Genomic DNA, 23,542 nt, shown 5'->3' with positions numbered 1-23,542 from the left:
GAATTTGGGTGTGATTAGTCGGGATTTGGGTGGGAGCATTAGGGATTTGGGTGTGATCAGTAGGATTTGGGTGGGTTCAGTAAGGATTTGGTTGTGATCAGTTGGGATTTGGGTGGGATCAGTTGGGATTTGGGTGGGATCAGTAAGGATTTGGGTGGGATCAGTTGGGATTTGGGTGGGATCAGTTGGGATTTGGGTGGGATCAGTAGGATTTGGGTGGGATCAGTTGGGATTTGGGTGGGAGCATTTGGGATTTGGGTGGGATCAGTAAGACTTGGGTGGGATCAGTTGGGATTTGGGTGGGATCAGTAGGGATTTGGATGGAAGCATTTGGAATTTGGGTGGGTTCAGTAGGGATTTGGATGGGATCAGTGGGGATTTGGGTGGGATCAGTAGGATTTGAGTGGGATGAGTAGGGATTTGGGTGGGAGCATTTGGGATTTGGGTGGGATCAGTCAGATTTGGCTGGGATGAGTAGGATTTGATTGGAATCAGTTGGGATTTGTGTGGGATCAGTAAGGATTTGGGTGGGATCAGTAGGATTTGGTGTGATGAGTAGGATTTGGTTGGGATCAGTTGGGATTTGGGTGGGAGCATATGGGATTTGGATGGGAGCATTTGAGATTTGGGTGGGATCAGTAGGGATTTGGGTGTGATTCGTAGGGATTTGGATGGGAGTATTTGGGATTTTGGTGGGTTCAGTATGATTTGGGTGGGAGCATTAGGGATTTGGGTTTGATCAGTAAGATTTAGATGGGTTCAGTCAGGATTTGGGTGGGATCGGTAGGATTTGGGTGAGATAAGTAGGATTTGGTTGCGATCAGTTGGGATTTGGGTGGGATCAGTTGGAATTTGGGTGAGATCAGTAAGGATTTGGGTGAGATCGGTAAGATTTGGGTGGGATGAGTAGGATTTGGTTGGGATCAGTTGGGATTTGGGTGGGATCAGTAGGATTTGGGTGGGATCAGTTGGAATTTTGGTGGGATCAGTAGGATTTGGGTGGGATCAGTCAGATTTGGGTGGGTTCAGTAAGGATTTGGGTGGGATCGGTAGGATTTGGGTGGGATCAGTAGGATTTGGTTGGGATCAGTTGGGATTTGGGTGGTATCAGTTGGGATTTGGATGGGATGAGTAGGATTTGGGTGGGATGAGTAGGATTTGGTTGGGACCAGTTGGGACTTGTGTGGGATCAGTAAGGATTTGGGTGGGATCAGTAGGATTTGGGTGTGATGAGTAGGATTTGGTTGGGATCAGTTGGGAATTGGGTGGGATCAGTTGGGATTTGGGTGGGAGCATTTGGGATTTGGGTGGGATCAGTAGGATTTGGTTTGGATCAGAAGGATTTTGGTGGGGTCAGGAGAGATTTGGGTGGGATCAGTTGGGATTTGGGTGGGTGCATTTGGGATTTGGATGGGATCAGTAGGACTTGGGTGGGATCAGTTGGGATTTGGGTGGGATCAGTAGGGATTTGGATGGAAGCATTTGGAATTTGGGTGGGTTCAGTAGGGATTTGGATGGGATCAGTGGGGATTTGGGTGGGATCAGTAGGGATTTGGATGGAATCAGTAGGGATTTGGGTGGGTTTGGTAGGGATTTGGGTGGGGTCAGTAGGATTTGGGTGGGATCCGGAGGGATTTGGGTGGGAGCATTTGGGATTTGGATGCGGTCAGTAGGATTTGGGTGGGATCAGTAGGGATTTGGGTGAAAACATTTGGGATTTGGGTGGGGTCAGTAGGATTTGGGTGGGATCAGGAGGGATTTGGGTGGGATCAGTAGGAATTTGGGTGGGAACAGTAGGGATTTGGGTGGGAGCATATGGGATTTGGGTGGGAGCATTTGGGATTTGGGTGGGTTCAGTAGGGATTTGGGTGGGAGCATTTGGGATTTGGGTGGGATCAGTAGGGATTTGGGTGGGAGCATTTGGGATTTGGGTGGGATCAGTAGGGATTTGGGTGTGATTAGTAGGGATTTGGGTGGGAGCATTAGGGATTTGGGTGTGATCAGTAGGATTTGGGTGGGTTCAGTAAGGATTTGGGTGGGATCGGTAGGATTTGGGTGTGATAAGTAGGATTTGGTTGTGATCAGTTGGGATTTGGGTGGGATCAGTTGGGATTTGGGTGGGATCAGTAAGGATTTGGGTGGGATCAGTTGGGATTTGGGTGGGATCAGTTGGGATTTGGGTGGGATCAGCAGGATTTTGGTGGGATGAGTAGGGATTTGGGTGGGTGCATTTGGGATTTGGGTAGGTTCAGTAGGATTTGGGTGGGAGCATTAGGGATTTGGGTGGGATCAGTCAAATTTGGGTGGATTCAGTAAGGATTTGGGTGGGATCGGTAGGATTTGGGTGGGATCAGTAGGATTTGGTTGGGATCAGTTGGGATTTGGGTGGTATCAGTTGGGATTTGGATGGGATCAGTGGGATTTGGGTGGGATGAGTAGGATTTGGTTGGGACCAGTTGGGATTTGTGTGGGATCAGTAAGGATTTGGGTGGGATCAGTAGGATTTGGGTGTGATGAGTAGGATTTGGTTGGGATCAGTTGGGAATTGGGTGGGATCAGTTGGGATTTGGGTGGGAGCATTTGGGATTTGGGTGGGATCAGTAGGATTTGGTTTGGATCAGAAGGATTTTGGTGGGGTCAGGAGAGATTTGGGTGGGATCAGTTGGGATTTGGGTGGGTGCATTTGGGATTTGGATGGGATCAGTAGGACTTGGGTGGGTTCAGTTGGGATTTGGGTGGGATCAGTAGGGATTTGGATGGAAGCATTTGGAATTTGGGTGGGTTCAGTAGGGATTTGGATGGGAGCAGTGGGGATTTGGGTGGGTTTAGTAGGGATTTGGGTGGGGTCAGTAAGATTTGGGTGGGATCAGGAGGGATTTGGGTGGGAGCATTTGGGATTTGGGTGCGGTCAGTAGGATTTGGGTGGGATCAGTAGGGATTTGGGTGAAAACATTTGGGATTTGGGTGGGGTCAGTAGGATTTGGGTGGGATCAGGAGGGATTTGGGTGGGATCAGTAGGAATTTGGGTGGGAACAGTAGGGATTTGGGTGGGAGCATATGGGATTTGGGTGGGAGCATTTGGGATTTGGGTGGGATCAGTAGGGATTTGGGTGGGTTCAGTAAGGATTTGGGTGGGATCGGTAGGATTTGGGTGTGATAAGTAGGATTTGGTTGTGATCAGTTGGGATTTGGGTGGGATCAGTTGGGATTTGGGTGGGATCAGTAAGGATTTGGGTGGGATCAGTTGGGATTTGGGTGGGATCAGTTGGGATTTGGGTGGGATCAGCAGGATTTTGGTGGGATGAGTAGGGATTTGGGTGGGTGCATTTGGGATTTGGGTAGGTTCAGTAGGATTTGGGTGGGAGCATTAGGGATTTGGGTGGGATCAGTCAAATTTGGGTGGATTCAGTAAGGATTTGGGTGGGATCGGTAGGATTTGGGTGGGATCAGTAGGATTTGGTTGGGATCAGTTGGGATTTGGGTGGTATCAGTTGGGATTTGGATGGGATCAGTGGGATTTGGGTGGGATGAGTAGGATTTGGTTGGGACCAGTTGGGATTTGTGTGGGATCAGTAAGGATTTGGGTGGGATCAGTAGGATTTGGGTGTGATGAGTAGGATTTGGTTGGGATCAGTTGGGAATTGGGTGGGATCAGTTGGGATTTGGGTGGGAGCATTTGGGATTTGGGTGGGATCAGTAGGATTTGGTTTGGATCAGAAGGATTTTGGTGGGGTCAGGAGAGATTTGGGTGGGATCAGTTGGGATTTGGGTGGGTGCATTTGGGATTTGGATGGGATCAGTAGGACTTGGGTGGATTCAGTTGGGATTTGGGTGGGATCAGTAGGGATTTGGATGGAAGCATTTGGAATTTGGGTGGGATCAGTAGGATTTGGGAGGGATGAGTAAGGATTTGGGTGGGGTCAGTTGGGATTTGGGTGGGATCAGTAGGATTTGGGAGGGATGAGTAGGGATTTGGGTGGGAGCATTTGGGATTTGGGTAGGTTCAGTAGGATTTGGGTGGGAGCATTAGAGATTTGGGTGGGATCAGTCGGATTTGGGTGGGTTCAGTAAGGATTTGGGTGGATCGGTAGGATTTGGGTGGGATCAGTAGGGTTTGGTTGGGATCAGTTGGGATTTGGGTGAGATAAGTAGGATTTGGTTGCGATCAGTTGGGATTTGGGTGGGATCAGTTGGGATTTGGGTGGGATCAGTAAGGATTTGGGTGAGATCGGTAGGATTTGGGTGGGATGAGTAGGATTTGGTTGGGATCAGTTGGGATTTGGGTGGGATCAGTAGGATTTAGGTGGGATCAGTTGGAATTTGGGTGGGATCAGTAGGATTTGGGTGGGATCAGTTGGGATTTGGGTGGGATCAGTAGGATTTGGGAGGGATGAGTAAGGATTTGGGTGGGATCAGTTGGGATTTGGGTTGGATCAGTAGGATTTGGGAGGGATGAGTAGGGATTTGGGTGGGAGCATTTGGGATTTGGGTAGGTTCAGTAGGATTTGGGTGGGAGCATTAGAGATTTGGGTGGGATCAGTCGGATTTGGGTGAGTTCAGTCGGATTTGGGTGGGTTCAGTAAGGATTTGGGTGGGATCAGTAGGATTTGGTTGGGATCAGTTGGGATTTGTGTGGGATCAGTAAGGAATTGGGTGGGATCAGTAGGATTTGGGTGGGATGAGTAGGATTTGGTTGGGATCAGTTGGGAATTGGGTGGGATCAGTTGGGATTTGGGTGGGATCAGAAGGATTTGGGAGGGATGAGTAGCGATTTGGGTGGGAGCATATGGGATTTGGGTGGGTTCAGTAGGATTTGGGTAGGAGCATTAGAGATTTGAGTGGAATCAGTCGGATTTGGATAGGTTCAGTAAGGATTTGGGTGGGATCAGTAGGATTTGGTTGGGATCAGTTGGGATTTGGGTGGGATCAGTAGGATTTGGGTGGGATCAGTCGGATTTGGGTGGGGTCAGTAGGATTTGGGTGGGGTCAGTTGGGATTTGGGTGGGATCAGTCGGATTTGGGTGGGGTCAGTAGGATCTGCGTTTGATCAGTTGGAATTTGGGTGGCATCAGTTGGGATTTGGCTGGGGTCAGTAGGACTTGAGTGGGATGAGTAGGATTTGGGTGGGATCAGTTGGGATTTGGGTGGGACCAGTCGGATTTGGGTGGGGTCAGTAGGATTTGGGTGGGATCGGTAGGATTTGGATGGGATCAGTCGGGATTTCGATGGGATCAGTAGGATTTGGTGGGATCAGTAGGTTTTGGGTGGGTTCAGTAGAATTTGCATGGGATGAGTTGGGACTTGAGTGGGATCGGTAGGATTTGGGTGGGAACAGTTGGGATTTGGGTGGGAGCATTAAGGATTTGGGTGGGATCGGTAGGATTTGAATGGGAACAGTTGGGATTTGGTTGGGAGCATAAGAGATTTGGTTGTGGTCAGTAGATCTTGAGTGGGAGAAGAAGGATTTTGGGTGAGAGAATATCAGGCATCAACAGCAATAATTTGATGGAATCAGGATCAGTTCAATGCGGGGTGAGTTTTCATCCAATTTCCAAACTGGGCAGAGAGCCAACTAAAAAATGACTGCTGAGAGAAATCATTAAAATTTCAGGCTGATTAAATACCTCTGAATTTGATGAATACCTTAAAATATATGGGCCATGAACAACCATTGATCAGATGTTTCACTACCAACATAAATTGCCTGCAGGTGCAGTAAGATAGGCCAGAAGTTTCTGTTCAATATTGTTTGACATAAATCTTCCGCCCATTCAAAATGAGGTCCATGACAAAGGGCTCAATTTTCCCGGGACAATTGCGCCGTTTTTTTGGTGTGTGCCTTTTTTTTTGCCGATTTATTTTTTTCCAAGTTTCCCCCTGTGATCTGCGTCAGTGTAAGTGACTTAGTTACGATTTTTCTAGCGCAGTTTTGTTTTACATCATAGGGGGTGTTCCCTCATGTCTGAGCTGGTTTGATAATTTTTGTAGTTTGGCCAACATTTTTCCCTCCTAGGTCGGCATATCTGGCCACTCCTGAAAAACCTGCTGGGCATTTAAGAAAACCAGCGCACATTGAGAAATCGGCGGTGAAAGACGCCATTGTTTTGGAGGGAGTCAAGAACACTGTCAAAATCAATAATAAAGTTCAACTTTTTTTTACCTGTCAACGTAGTAAATGGAAGTTTGTTGGATTTCAGAAGTTTTGTCTTTTTTTTATTCACTCACATGCCACCACCGAACATCTTGAAGCAGGGCTGGAGGGTCGTAGCTTTCGTCGGCCCCGCTCCTGGACACAGCGGCTCGGGGCTCGGCTACAAAACAAGCTGTGGGGCGGTGGGGGGTGGGGGAGGAGGATAGAGAGAGAGAGCAAGGTGATGATCGGAAGGTTTCTGAAGACTGCAATGAGTAACGGCGGGAGCGGGGGTGGAGGTGGGGGGGGGGAAGGTTTGGGGGGGGAGGGGAGGGAGAGAGAGAAGGGAAGAAGTCGCAAGACTGCAATTAGTTAAGGGGGGGAAAAGAGTATAAGTCACAAGACTTTAGGTGTGGTCCACCCATACAGACCTTAGGGAGAGAGAACTGCGAACCTGTCCTATCTGCCTGCTTTCCTGCCATTTTGAGCTTCTTTCAAGGTTAAATTTAAGTATGGGGGCAATACTGACAATGTCACACCTTGTGCGAGCCTTCTGCATTGTGGTGCAACGTAGAAAACAATTGATTCATTATCATCGCATGAGGAATATCAGAGCCTGTAGGGTGCTGGGCAGGAGGCCTTACCCACCTCAGCTATATTGAGACAGGCGTTCATACCTCCACCCGAATGATGCAGACTGCGTCAGAAGGCTGCGTTTCCGCAAAGAAGTTGTAAGTGAGATCTCTGAGTTGGTCAAAGCAGACCTGCAACCTAGAAGCCAGGAGGACTGCTTTGTCAGTTGAAGTGAAGGTTATAGCTGCATTTTCATTTTATGCCTCCATCTCGTTTCAAGCAACAACAGGGGGTGTGTGCACCATCTCTCAACATGCAACACATGTCTGCATTCACTAGGTGACAGCTGCACTGTATGCGCAGAGGAATGACTTCATAAAGTTCCCCATCAACGCCCAAGCAATGCGTGGCAGGGCTGTGGGCTTCTCCAGGATTGCTGGTTTCCCAAAAGTACAGGGCTGCATTGATTGTACCCACATCGCCTTTCGAGCACCTTTGGAGGATTCTGAGATGTACAGGAACAGAAAAGGCTTCCACTCCATTAATGTGCAGCTCGTCTGTGACGACATGCATCGTATCATGTCAGTCGATGCAAGATACCCTGGGTGCACCCATGATGCGTTCATCCTACATGACAGTGTTATATCTGCCATGTTTCAGCAGCAGCAGCCAGAAGGGCAGAGCTGGCTACTGAGAGACAAAGGGTACGGCCTTGCCACCTGGCTCATGATGCCCCTACGCATAACCCGGATGAAAGCTGACCGTGAATACAACATGTCGTACATTGCAACGCGCAGTATCATAGAGAAGATCATTGGCATCTTGAAACAGCGTTTCCGATGCCTGGACCATTCCGGAGGCTACTTGCTGTACTCCCCTGAGATTGTCGGTCAGTTCACTATTGTGTGCTGAATGCTGCATAACTTAGCCATCATGAGGCAGCAGCAGCTGATAGTGGAAGACCCACCTGCGGTGAGAATGGCTGATGATAATGATGTGAAAGATGCAGGAGATGAGCAGGAGGAGGAGGAGGAGGACAATGAGGATGAGGAAGCCATGCAAGTGCCTGAGGCCGGAGCATGACAGCGGAGGAGGGTGAGCCATCATGGCCCTTTAATGATTGCTCAAGCCTTGCGCCAGCAGCTCATCCGTGAACACTTTACTGCCTGAAGGCTCAGCGGCAACTATTCCACATGGACCATGTTTACTGTTTGGAGCTGTTCCATAATGTTATGTTGTGTTAATGGAACAAATGATGGAAATTATCCTTGTTTATTTCAAAAGTTGTTTTAATAATCGAACAAATAATAGAAATGTTTCAGTTTTAATGTAAAATATATTTTATTCAAAAGTTTAACAAATAGTTAAATTGTACTTAACTTAACTTTAATAAAATTATTCTTGTATCAAACTTTCCTTTAAGATCACTCATTAAGATTACTTAAAAACTTTAAGATCACTTACAAACATTTAAACTTGTAAATTTACATAACTTAAAAAAACTTTTAATTTGGGAACAGTTACAACAACAACAACAACAATAACAACAATAACGGCAGCAAAGAAAGGCTGCACTCATCTCTCCCCGCCCTGGGCTTGGTAGCAAGCTTATTCTTTCTAAGATTTCTGGTACTGCGCACCTGTTGAAGTGGGGCGGGGGGGGGGGGGGTGCGGTGGTTGGGGGGGGGGCGTTGACAGCAGGCGGCAAGTTGGAGGGCTCGGCTTGGGGCTCTTCAGAGACTGGTGTGGGGATTGGAGTGGGAGTGGCAGTTAATTCTATCAATGGGCACGGGGTCTGCGTGTGTTGCCTTATTGCAGCAGCTAACTCCAACATGCCGTCCCTCATGTGCCCTGACAGTGTCTCAATGACCTGCAACATTCCCTCCCTCCCGCAGCCTCGGATATTCGGAAACCATGGAATGTCCCACCAGCACTCAAACCACTAGTCACGGAAGGGGCTGTCACCTCCATGAACGGCACCTCCTCCAAAGTCAGTACAACAGTGGGGGCTTCATCCAGCTCCATCCCCTCCCCTCCCCCTCCCCCTCAGCCCCAAGTTCTTGGTCTGGAGGATGGGATTCGAAGATGTTAACCTGTTCAGGTTGGTCCTTATCTGAATTTTCTTCTACATCGTCAGGGTCGGCCTCAAGTTCTGCAAAATACAACAGAACACAGACAAATGGTTATCAGCAGAGGAGGGGGCAGGGTGGGTGGCAGGAGTAGGCTCACAAAGTGCAGGCCAGACAGCAGGCTGATTTGAAGGACCACAATGAATAATAGCACATTGCATCAACCGAAGCGTAGCTGACGGAGACAGCCCCATGAACCGAAGCATGGCTAGCCCGCTAGCTATCAACTTAACATTTAGCAAAGCCAGACTGTGGAATTTGCAGGACTTACCCTCTCCCTCGAGTGTGGGCCCAGCTTGTGCAGTGGTAGTTGCTTTTCTCCAGGCAGGACCCATCAAAGCAGCGACCCTGTCTTCCAAGGGTATCAGTGGGTGCAGATTTGCTGTGCCTCCTCCTGTTCGAGTTCTTTCCCATTTGTTGTGTGCCACCTTCCTCTGCAAAGATGAAAACATAACTTTTTAGAGAGGGTGTCTTTCTGCTGGGTGGGACATATACAGGTGGTCACATTTACAATTGCAATTCCATTGAATAAATGAAACTATTACTTACATAGAAACATAGAAACATAGAAAATAGGTGCAGGAGTAGGCCATTCGGCCCTTCTAGCCTGCACCGCCATTCAATGAGTTCATGGCTGAACATTCAACTTCAGTACCCCATTCCTGCTTTCTCGCCATACCCCTTGATCCCCCTAGCAGTAACTACTTGACCAAGGTCCTGCCACTTTTTACACTGGCCTCCAAATCTCATGGTGGTCACCATTGCACAGTAATCTTCTGCAACTTGGCTCCAGCGTTTCTTCATTTCTTTGGGTAGAACTCTTATGTGACCTCGGCTGGTGCCCAGCTCCTGCCATCTGTTCTCAATCACAGTAACTAGTGCCTCCACTTCTTCCTGTAAGAAATTCTTGGTCCTTGCACCGCATTGCATCTTGTATTGCTGCAGCTGCGATTTTTCCAATACTCTCACACAGCACTCCTTCTCACACACACACAACTGGCTCTTTAAAAATGGCCAATTGCCAACTGTACCTGAGCATGCGCATCCATTGCAATGACGTCAGTAGCGCAACTTTTTTTTCCCGTGCATGTGCAGAAGGTGCGGCTTCGTTTTTTGGCGCAGACGGCAGGCTCCACCCCTCGAGGTGACTGGACACGCTGTGCGGCGCCAAATTTGAATTATACATCCGGGAAACTTTGGTAAATTATTTCCGGCGCATTTCTGGCCTAGCAAAACGGGCGTAACTCTGGCAATGCGCCAGAAATTGGACTTGGGGAAAATTGAGCCCATAGGAAGAGGGAGGGCAAGGGGCGGAAATTTCCTGTGCACACTGATATCTTCAATTTTAAAACCCCATTCCCACCCCGGAATTTTAAGCTTCAATATGGACTGAGGAAAGACTGGATTGACTGTGCCTGTATTCACTGGAGGTTAGAAAGATGAGAGAGGATCTCATAGAAACATATAAAATTCTGACGGGACTGGACAGGTTAGATGCAGGAAGAATGTTCCCGATGTTGGGGAAGTCCAGAACCAGGGGACACAGTCTAAGGATAAGGGGTAAGCCATTTAGGACTGAGATGAGGAGAAACTTCTTCACTCAGAGAGTTTTTAACCTGTGGAATTCCCTACCACAGAGAGTTGTTGATGTCAGTTCATTGGATATATTCAAGACAGAGTTAGATATAGCCCTTACGGCTAAAAGGATCAAGGGATATGGAGAGAAAGCAGGAAAGGGGTACTGAGGTGAATGATCAGCCATGATCTTATCGAATGGTAGTGCAGGCTCGAAGGGCCGAATAGCCTACTCCTGCACCTATTTTCTATGGTTCTATGCTTCTATGTTTCTTGTAGCTACCAATCTCTCTGGGCAGCCATGCAATCCTGATCGCTGAGGCCTGTAGGCGTCCTTGATACTGCCTGTATCACTGATGCTAGGCCCTGTCATGGTCTAGACCGGCACCTGGGCTGCCCTGGACCATTTAAATCCCCCGGGACAGGAAACTTAGCTCATCGCTGGATAAGAGCAGACCATTGTGGCTGCACTGTTCCTATCTAGTGCAGAGAGGAGGGGACAATGCTGAAAAATCAGGTCAGATCTATTCTAGTTTCACACTCAAAACCAGAAACGAGAAATAATTTCATAAATTAATTTCTATGAGATTTGTGATTATGCAAAGACCATGAAATTTGTCCAAAATACTATGAATAAAAAGAACAGGACTAGCCTTCTGCCAACAAAGTGAATCGAACACATGGGCATCACTCATTAATTTCTTCCTTCTTATAAGGGTAGAAATTACCATTGGCAATACTATGGAAGTAATATCTAACATCGCTCTTTGTATCTAAACACAGGCTGGTTATTTAAAATGGGTTATCACCTCCGCTAAAATAGCAGGCAAAGAAATGCTCTAAAAATGGGTTAAGCATTGACCTGATAAAATTGGCAAAGAACATAAGAACATAAGAAATATCAGCAGGAGTAGGCTATACGGCCCATCGAGCCTGCTCTGCCTTTCAATGAGATGGTGGTAGGGGAGAGAAGGGTTGCTGGTTAAAAATAGATTATCCATGCCCATTCTCTTTCAGAAGAATGGTCTGTGGTTCAGAATACCTACAGAGGCAGATCAAATAAAATCTGTTCTACACAAAACATGTGCTTATGAAACCAGTAGAGAATTCTACATAGTTGTATTACCTAGATAGATTCATTTTCATCCCACTAACCAGACAACAGAATGTATGGCTTTAACAAGATAATGGTATACTTGTAGTCATCACTGTGGGAGCACTAATGAGCAAATGTCTTTGTTCTGTGGTATTAGAGGACAATAGTCAACAGAATTATTGTGCTCCGTCATCATTTACTTAAGACAGCATTTGCAGTAATTATATAGCTGAAGCAGCAGTGAAATCGTTTTTATGTCACGCAACTGCAGTTAAACTGTCTCAGTTATATGTTTAGTTCAAATGCCATAAAATCATAAATTCTCCACTTCATAACAAATCTCTATTCGTTCTTTTAACTCAGGCACCAATAAACAGGCTGGTGATGTACTGCATTTACAGCCCGATCTTGCTCGTGTTGTCTAAGCAAAATGTCTAGCCCAATCGACGTGAGGTTGTCTGCTGTGCATGGAGTGTTCCACTCCAGCCAAAAAAAAAGAAAGATATGCATTTATATAGCACCTTTCACGGCCTCAGACTATCCCAAAGCGCTTTACAGCCAATCAAATAGTTTAGAAGTGTAGTCGCTAGGCTAATGTAGGAAACACAGCAGCCAAATTATGCACAGCAAGCTCCCACAAACAGCAATGTGATATTGACCCAATAATCTGTTTTTTGTGGTGTTGGTTGAGGGACAAACATTAGTCAGGACACCAGGAGAACTCAACTTGCTCTTCTTCGAAATAGTGCTCATGGGATCTTTTACCTCCACCTGAGAGGACAAACGGGGCCTCAGTTTAATGTATCATGCAAAAGATGGCACCTCTGACAGGTCAGCACTCCTTCAGTACTGCATTGGAGTCTCAACCTAGAATTTGTGCTCAATTCCATGGAGTAGGACTCGAACCCACAACCTACAGACGCAGAGGCCAGAACCAGACATTGCTTTGTGCATGTATTATTTGTGCAGCAGTTATGTGCTGTTCATAGGGCTGCGGTACCCCGACCTGTGTGAGAACATTACCGCACGTCTGGGCTATAAATAGAGCTGGAGCGCCGGGCCCTGGAACATCGTGGGCGAAGGTGGGGGAATGAGAGTACAGGGCACAGAAGAGGCGAGGGCCCAGGGGCAGCACGGGCCAGCCCACACTGCGATATGTGTGCGCACTAGGTCCGTGCAGCAGAGCAGGTCTCCAGTCATCCTGGTTAACCCTTGCCACTGGATAAAGACCTAGCTCTGTCAAGCCCGTGTGGTGGCTGATGTGCAACGGTCACCACACGTTAAAAAAATCCACGCACAGGCATCTTCCACCCCCTCAATTGGAGTTCAGGACTGGAACATCGGGTCCTTCATTGAAACATCTGTGAACTCTTGTGGAAGCAAGTCATCCTCGTTTGAGGGACCGTCTATGATGATGATGATGGTACCTTTCCAACCTTCTTCTGCTCTCAGGTTTCATCTTCACTTCCACAGACAATCTAAATCACACCATATACACGTATGACGTGGTGATCATTCAGTGCCACATTGGCTAACACAGTGTGCATTGTGGTACTGAGCCACAGAGAGCAAAATTAAGAGTTCCCACCATGTTACAACGTTACATTTCTGATGGGGCGGTGTGGTAACGTGCAATAGCGCAAAATGGTGCTGGCAAATCGGCAGTCCATCTTACATTGCTCCCAATTTTTATTTTTATTGGTCTTCTGCGCTCCCACCCCAGAGCCTCGGTAATGGCGGGGGTGAGGTGCTCTCGGTGGGCGATCACCCTCCAGCGCCCCGCAGCAATCCCCGGGTCTGGTTTTGCCGCGGCGCGGAGTAGCACCGCCTGGAAGAGCTGCGCCGGGTGTGCGCAACGCCCCTGGTTGCGACACCGGCGCGGGTTTGAGCTCCTGCGCAACCCGTCCGCCGGGAAGCGCGCCTCGCACTGACCGCCCGGGAAATTAGGGCGGTCCTACCACCCCATCGGTGAAGAGCTGAGTAATGGACTCCTAAGCTAACTGTGATTGCTTTTTCCTTTCATTTTGTTAGCGATTTGTGTTGCAGCGGCAATATTTTGGGAATGATTTTGTATTTATTTTTTAGGATCCGCCCCCACGGCCTCTCTCGGAGCGCTCCCGGCCCGGCTCTCTAGCTCAGGAGTTTCCCATCCTTATACCACGAGAGGTGTACAATGCTTCCATTAGCGCTACACCCACAGATGTAGGGCTCAGCTGCCCAAACTTAACTACTAAAGCGCAAATTATTCCCGGCCGCTAACTTGCCCACCCCGCCGTCATTATCGCCCCGAAAACCTAAAAGCCTAAAGTGCAGCCCATTGACTTCAATGAAAATAAAAATTGGGAGAGATACAAAAAAGGTCTGCTGAATCACTATCATCTGTTACACTACTGCACAAAGTCAACAATGACCCCCATGGTCCCTGAATTTCCCTGATATAAGAGGAAGCTCCGTCAATGCTAGGAATACAACAAGTGCATCATTGCCCTGTACAACTTGGTTGAGAATCTAACTTGCTCCAGCTAGAACAGAATGGCTGCCCCGGCATCTGTTTACATTTGCCATTGTTGGAATTCTGCCTCTGGAGGCAAATGTGCAGCCTCCTTTATAGTTCAATGCTATCTCCCATGTGTCTGTATGCACTTAGAAATTTTTAAGCCGAGATAAAGAAAGAACTTGCATTTATATAGCTCCTTTCACGACCTCAGGATGTCTGAAAGCACTTTACAGCCAATGAAGTACGAATGAAGGTAGTCACTGTTGTAATGTGGGAAATGTGACAGCCAATTTGCAGACAGCAAGGTCCCACAAACAGCATTGTGATAAATGACCAGTGTTGTGTATCTGTAAAGCATGCACTCCCATGTTCCTCCACCAGGGAGCGCATCCCCTGAAGTCGCAAGGGATCCCAGCATCCCTTGGAAACACTCTATATAAGCCGGCCCCTAAGGCCTGCTAATCATTTTGGAGTGTCTTAATAAAGACTGAGGTCACTGTTACTTTGACCTCATTGTGTGCAGTCTCACCTGTGTTAGGAACACAACGACTGGCGACGAATACACGAATCCAACGCCAAGATGCAGCAAACTGTGGGCATCCTGGAGAAGTTCTCGGAGGGTGAGGACTGGGAAGCCTATGTCGAACGGCTAGACCAGTACTTTGTAGCCAACGAGCTGGACGGAGAAGGAAGTTCCAAAAGGAGAGCGCTCCTCCTCACGGTCTGCGGGGCACCGACCAACAGCCTCATTAAGAATCTTCTGGCTCTGGTGAAACCCACAGATAAGTCGTATAAGGAGCTGTGTACACTGGTTCGGGAGCATCTTAACCCGAGAGAGAGCGTGCTGATGGCAAGGTATCGGTTCTATATGCACCAGCGATTTGAAGATCAGGAAGTGGCGAGCTACGTTGCCGAGCTAAGACGACTTGCAGGACAATGTGAGTTTGATGGCTACCTGGAGCAAATGCTCAGAGACTTTTTTGTATTCGGCATTGGCCACAAGACCATCCTATGAAAACTTTTGACTGTAGAGACACTGACCCTCAGTAAGGCCATGCGATAGCACAGGCGTTTATATCCACTGTGATAACACCAAACAAATCTCTCAACACACAAGTGCTAGCAATGTTCATAAATTAACTGGAACTGTGTTTGTGAGCAGAAATGTACAGGGCAGAAGCCACAAGTCTGCAACTGCCAGCAGGCCTCAGGTGACCCAGATGACTCAAAGTTTGCAACAAAGGATGAATGTAAGGCAATTCACACCTTGTTGGCGTTGTGGAGGCTTCCATTCAGCCTATTCATGCTGCTCCAAAGGGTATGTTTGCAAGAGCTGTGGAACAATGGGGCACCTCCAACGAGCTTGCAGTCGAGCTGCAAGCTCTGCAAAACCTGCTAACCACCACTTGGCAGAGGAAGATCGGTCCATGGTGGATCAAAGCAATTTCAAGCCTCAGAGAGAGGAGGCAGAGGCTGAAGTACATGGGGTGCACACATTTTTGACGAAATGTCCACCTATAATGCTAAATGTAAAATTGAATGGCTTACCCATAGCCATGGAACTGGACACTGGCACGAGCCAATCCATCATGAATAAAAAGATGTTTGAGAGACTGTGGTGCAACAACGTACTCAGACCAGCCCTGAGCCCCATCCACATGAAACTGAGAACGTACACCAAAGAGCTTATCACTGTCCTGGGCAGCGCCATGGTCAAGGTCACCTACGAGAGCACGGTGCATGAACTGCCACTCTGGATTGTCCCGGGCAATGGCCCCACACTGCTTGGAAGGGGCTGGCTGGGCAAAGTCCGCTGGAACTGGGATGACATCCGAGCGCTATCACTTTTCGATGAGGCCTCATGTACCCAGGTTCTTAACAAATTTCCTTCCCTTTTTGAGCCAAGCATTGGAAACATTTCTGGGGTGAAGGTGTGGATCCACTTGGTCCCAGAGGCACGACCCATTCACCACAAGGCACGAGCGGTACCTCACATGATGAGGGAGAGAGTGGAAATCGAGCTGGACAGGCTGCAACGCGAGGTCATCATCTGCCCAGTGGAATTCAGCGAGTGGGCCAGCCCGATTGTTCCAGTACTCAAAAGTGATGGCACAGTCAGGATTTGCGGAAATTATAAAGTAACTATTAATCGTTTCTCGCTACAGGACCAATACCCACTACCTAAAGTTGACGACCTATTTGCGACGCTGGCAAGGGGCAAGACGTTCACCAAGCACGATCTGACTTCGTCCTACATGACGCAGGAGCTGGAGGAGTCTTCAAAGAGCATCACCTGCATCAACACGCACAAGGGACTGTTCATCTACAACAGATGCCCGTTTGGAATTCGGTCGGCTGCAGCGATCTTCCCGAGAAACATGGAGAGCCTACTCAAGTCCGTACCACGCACGGTGGTTTTTCAGGACGACATATTGGTCATGGGTCGGGACACCGTCGAGCACCTACAAAACCTGGAGCAGGCCCTCCAGCAACTGGATCACGTAGGGCTGAGGCTGAAGAGGTTGAAATGCGTCTTCATGGCAACAGAAGTGGAGTTTTTGGGAAGAAAGATCGCGGTGGACGGCATTCGGCCCACAGATGCCAAGACAGAGGCTATCAGGAACGCGCCCAGGCCACAGAACGTCACGGAGCTGCGGTCATTCCTGGGACTCATCAACTATTTTGGTAACTTCCTACTGGGGTAAAGCACCCTCTTAGAGCCCCTACCTGTTGCATAAAGGTGAGAACTGGGTATGGGGGAAAAAAACAAGTAATTGCTTTTGAGAAAGCCAGAAACATTTTATGCTCCACAAGCTGCTTGTATTGTGTAACCCGTGTAAAAGACTTGTGCTAGCATGTGATGCGTCGTCGTATGGAGTTGGGTGTGTGTTACAACAAGCCAACGTTGCGGGGAAGTTGCAACCTGTCACCTATGCTTCCAGGAGCTTGTCTAAGGCCGAGAGGGCCGACAGCATGATTGAGAAAGAGGCATTAGCGTGTGTGCTTGGAGTAAAGAAAATGCATCAGTACCTGTTTGGCCTCAAATTTGAGCTGAAAACCGATCACAAGCCCCTCATATCCCTGTTCGCTGAAAACAAGGGGATAAATGCTAATGCCTCAGCCCGCATACAAAGGTGGGCACTTGCGCTATCAGCGTATAACTATACCATCCGCCACTGGCCAGGCACCGAGAACTGTGTGGATGCTCTCAGTCAACTACCATTACCCACCATGGGGGTGGAAATGGCGCAGCCTGCAAGATTGTTGATGGTCATGGAAGCGTTTGAAAATGATAAATCACCTGTCACGGCCCGCGAGATTAGGACTTGGACCAGCCAAGATCCTCTGCTGTCCCTAGTAAAAAACTGTGTACTGCATGGGAGCTGGGCCAGCATCCCCATTGAAATGCAAGAGCTAATCAAGTCGTTCCAGCGGCGAAAGGACGAGCTGTCCATTTAGGCAGACTGCCTGTTGTGGGGTAACCGCGTAGTGCTGCCCAAAAAGTGCAGGGAGACGTTCATCGCAGATCTCCACAGCACAAACCCGGGTATAGTAATGATGAAAGCGATAGCCAGATCCCACATGTGGTGGCCCGGTATGGACTCTGACTTAGAGTCCTGTGTACGGCAATGCAGCGTGTGTGCTCAGTTGAGCAACGCGCCCAGAGAGGCACCACTAAGTTTGTGGTCCTGGCCCTCCAGACCATGGTCGAGGATCCATGTCGACTATGTGGGCCCGTTTCTCGGTAAAATGTTCCTGGTGGTGGTGGATGTTTTTTCAAAATGGATTGAATGTGAAATAATGTCAGGCAGCACTGCCACCGCCACCATTGAAAGCCTGAGGGCCATGTTTGCCACATACGGCCTGCCTGACATACTGGTCAGTGACAACGGGCCATGTTTCACCAGTGCCGAATTTAAAGAATTCATGACCCGCAATGGGATCAAACGAGTCACCTCGGCCCCGTTTAAATCAGCCTCCAATGGGCAGGCAGAGCGGGCAGTACAAACAATCAAACAGAGCCTTAAACGAGTCACAGAAGGCTCACTCCAAACCTGCCTGTCCCGAATACTGCTCAGCTGCCGCACGAGACCCCACTCGCTCACAGGGGTGCCCCTGGCTGAGCTACTCATGAAAAGGACACTTAAAACCAGACTCTCGCTGGTTCGTCCCAACCTGCATGATCAGGTGGAGAGCAGGCGGCAACAACAAAATGTAAACGATGGTCGCGCCACTGTGTCACGGCAAATTGATCTGAATGACCCTGTTTATGTGCTAAACTGTGGACATGGTCCCAAGTGGATCGTGGGCAGGTGATAGCTAAAGAAGGGAGTTGGGTGTTTGTAGTCAAACTAGACAATGGACAAATTTGCAGAAAGCACCTGGACCAAACGAGGCTGCAGTTCACAGACTGCCCTGAACAACTCACAGCAGACAGCACCTTTTTCGAGCCCACAACACACACCCAAAGGATCAACGACACCACGCAGGACCAGGAAATCGAACCCATCACGCCCAACAGCCCAGCAAGACCAGGCTCACCTAGCAGTCCTGCAGGGCCAACAACACGCCAGCCCAGCGAGGGCACAGCCAACACACCAGAATCGACATTTGTACCAAGGCAGTCCACCAGGGAAAGAAAGGCTCCCGACTCCCTCACCTTGTAAATAGTTTTCTCTTTGGCTTTGTGGGGGGAGTGATGTTGTGTATCTGTAAAGCATGCACTCCCATGTTCCGCCACCAGGGAGTGCATCCCCTGAAGTCCCAAGGGATCCCAGCATCCCTTAGGAGCCCTGTATATAAGCCGGCCCCTAAGGCCTGTTCCTCACTCTGGAGTGTCTTAATAAAGATTGAAGTCCCTGTACTTTAACCTCCCTGTGTGTAGTCTCATCTGTGTTCGAAACACAAGAACCAGATCATATGTTTTACTCACTGATGTTGGCTGTGGGATAAATATTATCTAAAACACCAGGCTCTTCTTCAAAAGAGTGCGATCTTTAATGTCCACCTGAGAGGGGCAGATGGGCCCTTGGTTTAACACCTCATCCGAAAGATGGCCCCTCTGACAATATAGCGCTCCCTAAGTACCAATACAAAAATAAAATACTGCGGATGCTGGAAATCTGAAATAAAAACAGAAAATGCTGGAAATACTCAGCGGGTCAGGCAGCATCTGTGGAGAGTGAAACAGAGTTAACATTTCAGGTCGATGAATTTGAAAAAGTTAGATATGTAACAAGTTTTAAGCAAGTACAGCAGCAGGGCTCCTGACATTGGAGTGTCAGCCTAGATTTTGTGGTCAAGTACCCGGAGTGGGACTTGAACCCATGACCTTCTGACTCAGGGGTGAGTTAGTCTTCCAGATCTGGGTTAAGTCAGCGTGGTTTCAGATTTGAGTTTGAGCTGGATGGACCAGGTTATGATTCCGTCAACCTGATTAATAAAATAATAAAGAAGCAGTTTTACTCATCTGATATTGAGCAAGCAGATGATATGGGCTTAGAGATGACACTTTGCAATATTAACACTCAAACACTTACCATATTTTGTAGTTCTTTCGTCTGCTGATTTAATGCCGGTGTTAACCCTTTTAAAGTGAATGGGTTAACACCTGGGTTGAGATAGCAGACAAAGGAATTTCACACAAATGTATTGAACATTCAGATTTTAATATCACACAGTTTCATTGTGAGCACTGTTTTTAAATGGGTTGGAAAAGTTCAAAACCTCAGGTTAAAGAAATAGTCTCAAAGAGAAGAAAAACAGTTCTACAAGGAAGCTCTATCGAAGTGAATGTTGATACTTTTGCAATATATTCCAAGCCAACAAAAAAGAATGCTATCAGAGCTTTGAGATGGAGCTGTGATTCTGTACATTACAAACACATTGCAGTGTGGTATGGGGTCTTTCAGTGCCAGCTTAATCCATCCCAATGTAACAGGAGGGGGTCCTAAACCTAACAATAAAGGAGAGAAGATTTTCATTTCCATTTAAAGTTTCCTCTGCATGCCATCAGTTGTTTGAAGAAATAACAAGTCCCTATGCATGAAAGCTCTTTCAAGAAATACTCCCACTGATGTTTGATAAAAGTAGCTCTGGGAGAAAAGGGTGAAGCAGCCTTCTATCCTTCCCCTCCTCCTCCCCCCGCCTCCTCACCATATGCAAATGACCACTACAGGTGTCGGTATATAATTGGGGGTGTGGTAGCCCCCTGATAGATTTGCCTCGATGGAGATAACCCAGGTATACAGATGTGTGACTACCTGAATGAGCAAGAAAGCCCCTAATTAACATCTCACTATTTACCAGCTGCTGTATGCCTGAAAAAAAACCCTCTAAAAGCCTATTCATCAATGTTAATGGGCCCACTGCACCCCACATTGAGCAAGAGAAATCTCTGGCTGTGAACTTCCTGCATCGTGTACGCTGTCTCGCTGTTTTCTTGACAGTGGCACCAAAGTATAGATAAGGACCTTCCCTTTGAGCTGTGCAAAGACTCGCTGTGGCCTCTGGGACTGGGAGTAAATATGACAAAACCCTTGTTGTCAAAGCTTAAAAGCTTTTTTACCTAGCGTCAACCCTCCAGAGAATGTTCTTTTACCATATGCAGGCAGCTGTAAATCTAATTCATTATCGACAAGAAAGACAAATTTATTCAGCAAATATTACATTGCTCAGAAAAACATCAAAATGCTTCACATAATAATGACTGACTTTGAAGTGCAATGGTTGTTGTTATATAAACAAACAAACGGGATGCCATTTCTCACATGGCCCTCGGTCAGCAGCCCTAAAGGTTACATATAAACCTATGAACAATGAACAATGGCCCAGCCCAACCAGTCCGCCTCACACAACCGCGACACCCCTTATACTGAAACATTCTACACTCCACCGCAACGGGAGCCATGTGATCTCCTGGGAGAGGCAAAAACCAGATAAAAACCCAGGCCAATTTAGGGAGAAAAAATCTGGGAAAATTCCTCTCCGACCCATCCAGGCGATCGACACTAGTCCAGGAGATCACCCTGGCCGTATTCTATGCCCTGCAGTACTTACCATTGTATCTGCGCTGGACAACAAAAGGTCATCCAGTCTAATCCCAATTACCAGCTCTGCTGATTGAAGGAGCACTACCGAGCAGGACACAGAGATAACCCTTCAGTTTTCTTCAAACACAGGGAATATTTAACATTCACCTGATCTAACAGATCGAGAAGCTTGAAAGAGAGCAACTCCACAGCAAAGTACGCCATTAGTGCTGCGCTGAAGTATTGGCCTAGATTATAGAGTCGGACTGCTGCATGTGAATTCTCAGTGCGCATACATTTTCACCAAGATTATATACCATGGGCGAGCTCCGTGTGATTTTATGGCCATATTGTGTGCAAACCTCCACACTCAGAGGATTCACTTAGCCCTTAAGTGATCAAGTTAGCAACCTTCCAACTTCGACGTAAAGAACACAATCGGTGTGATATATTCACAGAGCACAATCACACACAGCTCCTAACATGGCAGGCAGCTCTCTCGGAATCCTCCAGAAATCTGCCTGGTTCTGTTTATTATTAACCCTGCACTTGCAGTACACAATACATCCACATTCACTGTGTGGAGCTACAAACATTACAAGCTTACAGACATTACACTTCTCCCTCCTGAATGAAGAAGCCATCATAACAAACATCATACATAACTTTCATGTTTATACATAACACAGGATATAAACTTCTTTTTTTCCATGTTTACAAATTTAACTTTACCACTTGTTTTCTGTTTCGAAGGGGATACCTTCGCTCTTGAATAGAACCTTCCAAACCTGGTGTCGATTTCACACTCATTCGAGGCTCATCCTGAGGAACGTTTTCCGCCACAGAATTTTCTTGATTTTCATTTGAACTTACTCTAACTTCAGGCTCTTTGTTTTCCTGACTCGGACTCAAACTTTCATTCTGATTCTCTCCTGGATTTGTTTCCAGTACATTGGATTTAGGATTTGCTACTGCTGTATCAAAACTATCGGATGAGTCAGAAATAATTGAATCATTCCCACCTTCAACTCCTTCCATGTCTGTAGGTAAAATATGATCAATATGGACAATCCTAACCTGTCCATTATCAAACATCTTTACCAAATATGTGCGAGGACCATATATCTTCACCACTCTTCCATTTATGGTGATGGTTCTTCACTCTCACCTTCTGGTTTAATTTCACACTTCTCTCTTTTACTCTACCTCTATCATGATTCTATTTCTGTCTTAATTGTGTCTCTTCTACGGACTGTGCCAAATTTGGTTTTAACAACGAGAATCTGGTTCGTGGCTGTCATTTGCGAAACAACTCTGCTGGTGTTCTACCAGTAGTTGTATGAGGAGTATTTCGATATGCAATCAACAAATTAGCCAATTTGTGATCCAATGACAACTGTCGTTTCCTTGGATTTGGATTGAACATTTGTTTTATGAAGGCACGTTTTACAATTTGTACAGTGCATTCTGCTGCACCATTCAAAGCAGGATGGTATGGTGGAACCTTGGTATGTTTCACACCATTTTTGCTCATAAATTGTGCAAATTCTTCTGAACGAAATTGTGGTCCATTATCCAAAACAATCTCTTCAGGGAGGCCAAATGAAGAAAATAATTTTCGCAAAATGTCCAATGTTTTACTTGTTGTTATTTTCCACATTGAAAACATCTCAACCCAATTCGAATGGCTATCAATCACAATGAACTATTGTTGTCCTTCTAATTCAGCAAAATCAACATGTAACCTTTGCTACATCCTGGGAGGCCATTTCCATGGCTGTAATGGTACTGGTGGTAGTTGCTTGCTTACCGATTGACATGTTGTACACTGACTCATGATGTACTCTATATCTTTATCAAGACCTGGCCACCATAAATAACTGTGTGCAAAACTCTTGATCAAGCACATTCCCAGGTGCTGGTAATGGAGGTCTCCTAATAATTTGGACCTGAATTTATTTGCACTCCACATGATACAATCTTTAGCGACTGATAATTAATTCCTTCGAATGAAGAATGGATGTGTATCTTTGTCTGTTACCTGGTTTGGCCATCCATTTCCAATATACTCATACACCTTGACATCACTGGGTCACGTTTGGTTGCTCTACCAATCTCTTCAGCTGTTACTGGCAGTTCATCAATGTATGAAAAATAAAATACTTCTTCCCTATCGGGTGTAACTTGTGATGGAGAAGGCAATCTAGACATTGCATCAGCATTACTGTGATCAGCTGATCGTCTGTATTCAATATCATATGTATATGCTGACAAAATCAAAGCCCATCTCTGCATTCGGGCAGCAGCTAATGTTGGAACTGGGGACTTTGGATGGAGGATTGCTGTTAGGGGCTTATAGTCCTTACGACCATAAAAGTATTTGTGAAACTTCTTGATCCCAAAAATTAATGCCAAAGCTTCCCTTTCAATTTGCGCATAATTTCTCTCACTGGCACTGAGAGTGCGTGAAGCAAAAGCAATTGGTCTCTCCTCCCCACTACTTAATACATG

Source organism: Pristiophorus japonicus, chromosome 6, assembly GCF_044704955.1.
Source record: "Pristiophorus japonicus isolate sPriJap1 chromosome 6, sPriJap1.hap1, whole genome shotgun sequence".
In the NCBI taxonomy this organism is placed as follows: Eukaryota; Metazoa; Chordata; class Chondrichthyes; family Pristiophoridae; genus Pristiophorus; species Pristiophorus japonicus.
The sequence above is the reverse complement of the archived record's forward strand: the minus strand, read 5'-3'. Positions refer to the sequence as shown.